General features: G+C 38.7%; 1 pseudogene; it reads right to left on the bottom strand.

Moving 5' to 3' along the window:
* Positions 1-2,576: 2,576 nt before the first annotated feature.
* On the bottom strand, positions 2,577-5,663 carry LOC113763458 (annotated as a pseudogene).
* Between the last annotated feature and the right edge of the window lie 411 nt (positions 5,664-6,074).

Here is a 6,074-nt window from a genome sequence, read left to right on the forward strand (position 1 = left end):
TGCAGTAATAAATAAAATATTAGTACTTATAATTTTGTTAAGCTGCTAATTGTGCTTCGTTTATGATCGTAATGGATTTTTAGTTGCATTTAGAATTATTCGACATTAGGTTAAGAGAGCAATTTTTAATTCAAACTCGCCTGTAATTAGATTTTTTCACAGTGCGGAAGGATCAAAGTCCTTCGACATTTCGTTACAAAGCCCTGCAAAGTCCTCATGATTGCAATTTGCAGCCGGTTACATAACAAAATTACAAACAAATGAACAGCAGAAGGAGAGTATCTGTGAAGTAAAATAAAATATAGATAGGAGAGAGTGAAGAGCGAGAACAGATTCATATCTGCCCTTTGCAACCAGAATTATATTGAAATGCATATTGTGCTATTTGCAACTAAGGAGTGCTGGATCAATTGAAAAGTTTTCTGGGCAATTCATCTTCCCATCAACATGATGATGTTGCCTTCTTTTAAGTTGATCACGGTTGAACCTGATATTGCGTTACGTGGTGAGGAATGCTCTTAGCTAGCCTTCCTTTATACTAAATGAGAATCTGCATGTTGTTCCTTCACTGAAGGGTTCTCCATGTTCTCCATGTGTTTATATGTTGCGTGAGAATTGGATATTGACTAATATGCTCCAGGTGGGAAAACAAGATAGCGATGTATATCGCGTGTAGCATTAAATTTCTCCTACCAGTAAAACAAAAGCCCCTACATTTTTTTTTCAAATATTATTTTTTAATCACCAATGCATTTTTCAATCACGATTTTTGACCTTTTAACTATTTTTTTTTTGCCAAGAATTATTTCAAATGATATTATTATATGCCCTATCTATATCATGTAATTGTACCCAAGATTATCATGTCAGTGTTGAGTATCATAACTATTATAACATATAATCAAATTTACCAACACTCTTTTTTTTTTTCTTTTGGAAAAAGAGTGACAATGCTCTTAAATTCAAGTACATGCTAATCATTTCTGTTTTTGTGGTTATGAGATATTGATAAAATAAAGATTAATTTCCCCATCTAGAATTTTCAAACTTGAACTATGACGACAAAGTAAGATTGAAAGATTCCAAATTCCAATTCCGTGACCAAATAATTCCGAGACAGCCTTCCACTTCTTGCGGCAGTATTCCGATCCCTTTTGGTCATCGCTTAGATTAATTAGCCTTCAAGAAATCTGAATAGTAATCGCTTAGATTAGACACAGTCTCTTTAGACTTCCCTCCCTCTAAATTAGGATAAATTAGGTTATAAAAATATCGTTGCCCTAAAAAATATATATATATATGAATGATAATCGTGCCATTTCTCGATCTTGGAATAGGATTTTCGCGAGCCTGTGGCTGTGGTCATCCTTCAGGAGGGCGGAGTCCAAGCCTTCTAGAATAATAAACCCACGAGAAGCAGTAAAGAAAAAGAAAATATGCCCTGCCGGAAACGTTCCGTAATGCGCATCTAAGCTCAAAGAGAGTGCAAATGAAGTCGCGTGAATAGTTTTTCGTTCGCAACTTTATGGTGCAAACCTCATCATGCGGCAACGCACGCACAACCTAAATGGAAATCCATTATCAACCAAATTTTACCAAACCATTTCAGTTTGGTGGAACTAGGATTAGACAAATGAAAAGTTTGCAAAAGTTATCCGCATGCTAACAAGTAACAAATCAATAATCGAGTGAGTGAACCTGAGCTTTCTGAAAAAACTGCTAATATCAAGTGTTTGCGCTGTAAAAATCTGTGAATGGTTGAGGAGGTGTGTTTCTCCACACTTGTACAGCAACGCAAGAGGAGACTGATATACACAAAAGAAGGCCGAGGGACTGATGACCCCGCTCCTCATAGTCAATAGCTGAACTGTGCTAAAATTGCGGGTGACGATGTCGGTTAACCAATAGAAATATGCAGGAATCTCGATTGGCTGATTCAATTGCGCCCTCGAGTCTCGTCCTCACATCACTCTTACCAAGTGGCCTGGACTATTTCTTCCCGGTCAAAAGTGCCAAGTTGTTGTCTTTCATTTCTTAGCAAAAGCACTAATAGTTGACACCTTCCTCCTCTTAGTTCTGCGATCCGCTTTTGGTTTTGAGCTCTAGCTGCTCCATTCAAGTCCAACCAAATTTAACCATCTCCGCTCCACTGTTGGCATCCACCATTTGCAAGCCTCGTAAAACCTTCAGGGTCCTGTTGTCCTGCATTCTAATGTTTCTCATTACCCACTTCCCAATGTAGCTTACTCTGACCGACAGAAGTTTGATGTGGACTGACTACAGGAGACGTTTGATGGAACTCTCTGGTTCACTGGATACTTGCCACTTTGTAGTGTTCGTTCAATTCATGTTTGCTTCCTAGAGTTCATCTGCTAAATCTAGAAAGCTGAAATTAGACAATATGCCTGTAAAGCATAGCCTGGTTAAACTCGAAACACTGTACAATTCACAAATACATATATATACACATCTCATTAACCTGCTAAACAGCTCATGGAAAACACAGTATCAACTCGGACAATCTCTAAGCCTGAAGCCTGAATGAGCGTCAAGCAACAAGCTATAGAGTAGATATGTCAAAACAAGGGATATGCAGATCATATAATAAGATCCATCCTCCAGAGGAACAAGATTTTTGCCTATGACTATATGTAACTATTCTTCACAATGACCTGCTGAATCTCATACTACAACCCATAAACGCTAAAGAATGGAGAAAAACATTTAAAAAAAACCTAAATTGTCAGAAGAGTAGCCTAATCCTTCAACGGATTGCCGGGCAATCTCGTTGCAGATGTGAGGCAACTCCAGGTGCTCGGGAGTCATAGATACATTCTTTTTGGTCTATGTTGTACTTATCCACTTCCACCTGCAAGCCAGCTGCTTCGGAAACACATGCCTTCACACTTTCAAACCTCACCCCTGACAGGGACACTTCAGAAAGAAGTTTCCATGCATAGTCCTCTAAGGCATCATCGTAATCTTTTCTCCTCTTGAGTACCATATGTCCACTTATCTCCCAAACAACAGGATTGACTTGAGTTTCCAGGACCTCGAGGCTTACTTCTCCAAGTGCTTGTTTCTCCGCATAACACTGTACATATTCTTCCAGGGAAAAGACAAAGCTCAAGTTAGGCTCCAAGCAGAGACTAGTATTTCAAACAATACTAACAACTCTAGGCAAAGAACTTATTGAAGATTCACCTCCCGCAGAACTCCCATGTATTTACTACTCAAATTAGAACAGAGACTAGCTGCAATCACTATTTTGTGTCACAATATCCAAGAACTATTCATAAGTGCAGAGAAGATTCTTCCAAAATGAGTTTTTAACAAAATTTCAAACCATCAACTAACCAGAGTCAATTATTACCTAAGACTGTTCCAAGAGGGGTCTCTTTCTAGGCATAGAGACTTTTCATTTGAGCTAAAATTGGGAAGGTAAATTTTGGTTGTGCCTAAAGTTTTTTCAAAACAAATGTACACTTGTATTACTACGTAAAGTACCAAATCAATTAACATACCCAAAGTTAATGTTTAAGTAAAGCTTTACATTGGTCTAAGTGCAATGGACAGGCATACTACTTTTTTCACTTACTCAGTCTGCATTTATTAAAAGACACCCTTGTACTATGATATAGACAGAATATAAATCATAAAAACAAAATCCATGACAACTGCCAAATACATTAAGCCAATTTATGTAAAATTGCCAACCGAATCATTAGAGAGCAGACAAATTTACCTGAGGGAGGAAAAAGATTTTCCTCCCACAATCAGCAATTAGAACATTAAAAGGAATGTTATTCTATTGGAGGTAAATGCATGAACTTGCAACAGCATCAGATGAGTCACGCAGTACACTTCCACCTTCAAATACAAGACCTCGAACAGGATAATCCAATAGCTCAGAGACCACCAAATCAGCACCCTGCAATCCTTTCCTGGTCATTATTCTGCGAGTTGGTGCTTTCTCAATTGGGAAAGTCACAAACAGATAATATGCCTGTTAAAGATTAGGAATTATTCAGCCAAAAAAGCCTCCTTGGAGCTATCTACAGCATCACCATCATTGAAAATGGTTTCAACCATTTACCTGGAAGTGAAGATGATTAATGGTGGCAAAGGCACCCAAACTGTTATAACCAACTCTTAAGAAAGGATCTGCAGCTTCTTTAGCAAAATAAAGAGCAAGCAAGAAGCTCTCATGGTCAATCCTCTGAGGCAAGCAATCAAGCACCTGATGAGAAGTACATGCCCATATTCAATTGGACTCACCTGAAAGAAAAATGTGTATAATGTCAATGATATACATCTCATTATGCAAACCATATGCAAGAAGCCAAGTGCTTACATTAATAGCAACTACACCAGGTGAAATCGGACAAATATCAACTGCATAGCTGGGAAAGAAACGGGACTTATCATCGTCATTTGATTCAAATCTAAATAGTACTTCTTCCTGGCCCACCTTGGTAAAGTTAAATTTGTTCTCATCAAAAGGCTGAAGAACCTGGTCAATACGAAATTCTGTTGGCCGTTTCTTCAGGTGGCGCCCCTCATTCAGCTGGGCTATAAAACCATATCTTCCAGGAATAACCTTTGTCTCACATAAGGTCACATCATACTGAAATAACCCTCATAAGGTCACATCATACTGAAATAACCCTCTCCTCAGTCGGTCTTCCCATTGGCCCAGCAACAAGTTGTTCAAGAACGAGATTGGTGATACACCATCATCAGAAGGAAAGAAAGCATTGTTCTTTGAAGTATAGTCATAATTCTTGAATGCATACAAAGGTAACTTGGAAACTGAAAAACAAAGCAAACCGATGTATGATATCATCAAATAGAGCTTTTAGCCAAACATTCACTTATTTTCCTTAATCCCAAAGGTAAAGTGTTGCTAAATTGTTGCCTAAGCCACAACAAGCTAGAACCCCATGTCAAAGTTAGCTTGAAAACTTGAATATATGGTATGCAATTGTAAAGATAACATATTTGTTGGTAACTTTAAAAGTAAAAAACAGGAAAATATAACACGATTATAACCAATTTAAGCTTTGGAAAGCTAAACGTCAAATCCACCTAGCCAAGCAATCACATGTCGTAGCACGAAAGGGAAGAAGGAAGGATATGCGATTCCAAATATAAAAGACCAAACATAAAATAAAACAAAAGAAAGGCTTGACTTTCAAAGTATGAAAGCAATACAGGCTTTACAGGAATAATTCCTAGTCTAGGCCAGACTATTGAACCAAATCCATTACATCCATTTGAAAACAATATGCAACAACCGTAATCAGGGAAAAATGACATTATTCAAAAAGAGTAAGTAGAAAAATGAAAATGAAATGATAAAGAAACACATATATACCAGGTAAGCAGCATTTGCCAAGACAATTACGAGCACAGCCTCTGGCTTGGCTTTGGGTGGCGTCTTCGGTCCTAATGCCAGTAGCATTGTTGTTATCATTGCCATCTTCTTGGTAGTTGGAAACCACCATGGGAACCTTCTTTGTGGTCAGCATATTTTCTTGTTTTATTGCAGTATTTGACAATTAAGAGGGGAGGGCAAAAAAATGTTGGGTTGGGTTAATGAGGAAAATTAGAAAAGGTGGTAACCAGCGCCGCCAGCTAGAAAGAGGAGATCAGAGGGGCAACCGCCTTCAGAAGGTAAAGCACCCCTTCCACCGTGAAGGGCCGAGATCCTGCACTTGTCCCCCCCCCCCCAGCGTTGACTTCTTGTTATTCTCAATCCTACGCTGCTTTAGATGGCCAATTTCGGTCGGGGTTTGCTGGCGAAGAAGATTGTAGCCGAGGTGTTCGATAAAAGCCGCGACTGAAAGTTTTGGTGTATAACTACTACTATTAACTGGTATTAACAACGCTTCGTCCTAAATACGATACGACCAGAAGTCGTTGTTGCCCGTTGTTGGTGAACGGTTAGATTTAGGAGGTTAGGGGGAAGAAAGAGAAGGAAAATCAGTTTCGTGATCGGTTTCGCCGGTTTCTCTCCGTAGCTACGTGCTGTGGATTTTGAAGGCTGCAAATTTAAGGCCCTATTTGGCACT

This window comes from Coffea eugenioides, chromosome 2, assembly GCF_003713205.1.
Source record: "Coffea eugenioides isolate CCC68of chromosome 2, Ceug_1.0, whole genome shotgun sequence".
In the NCBI taxonomy this organism is placed as follows: domain Eukaryota; kingdom Viridiplantae; phylum Streptophyta; class Magnoliopsida; order Gentianales; family Rubiaceae; genus Coffea; species Coffea eugenioides.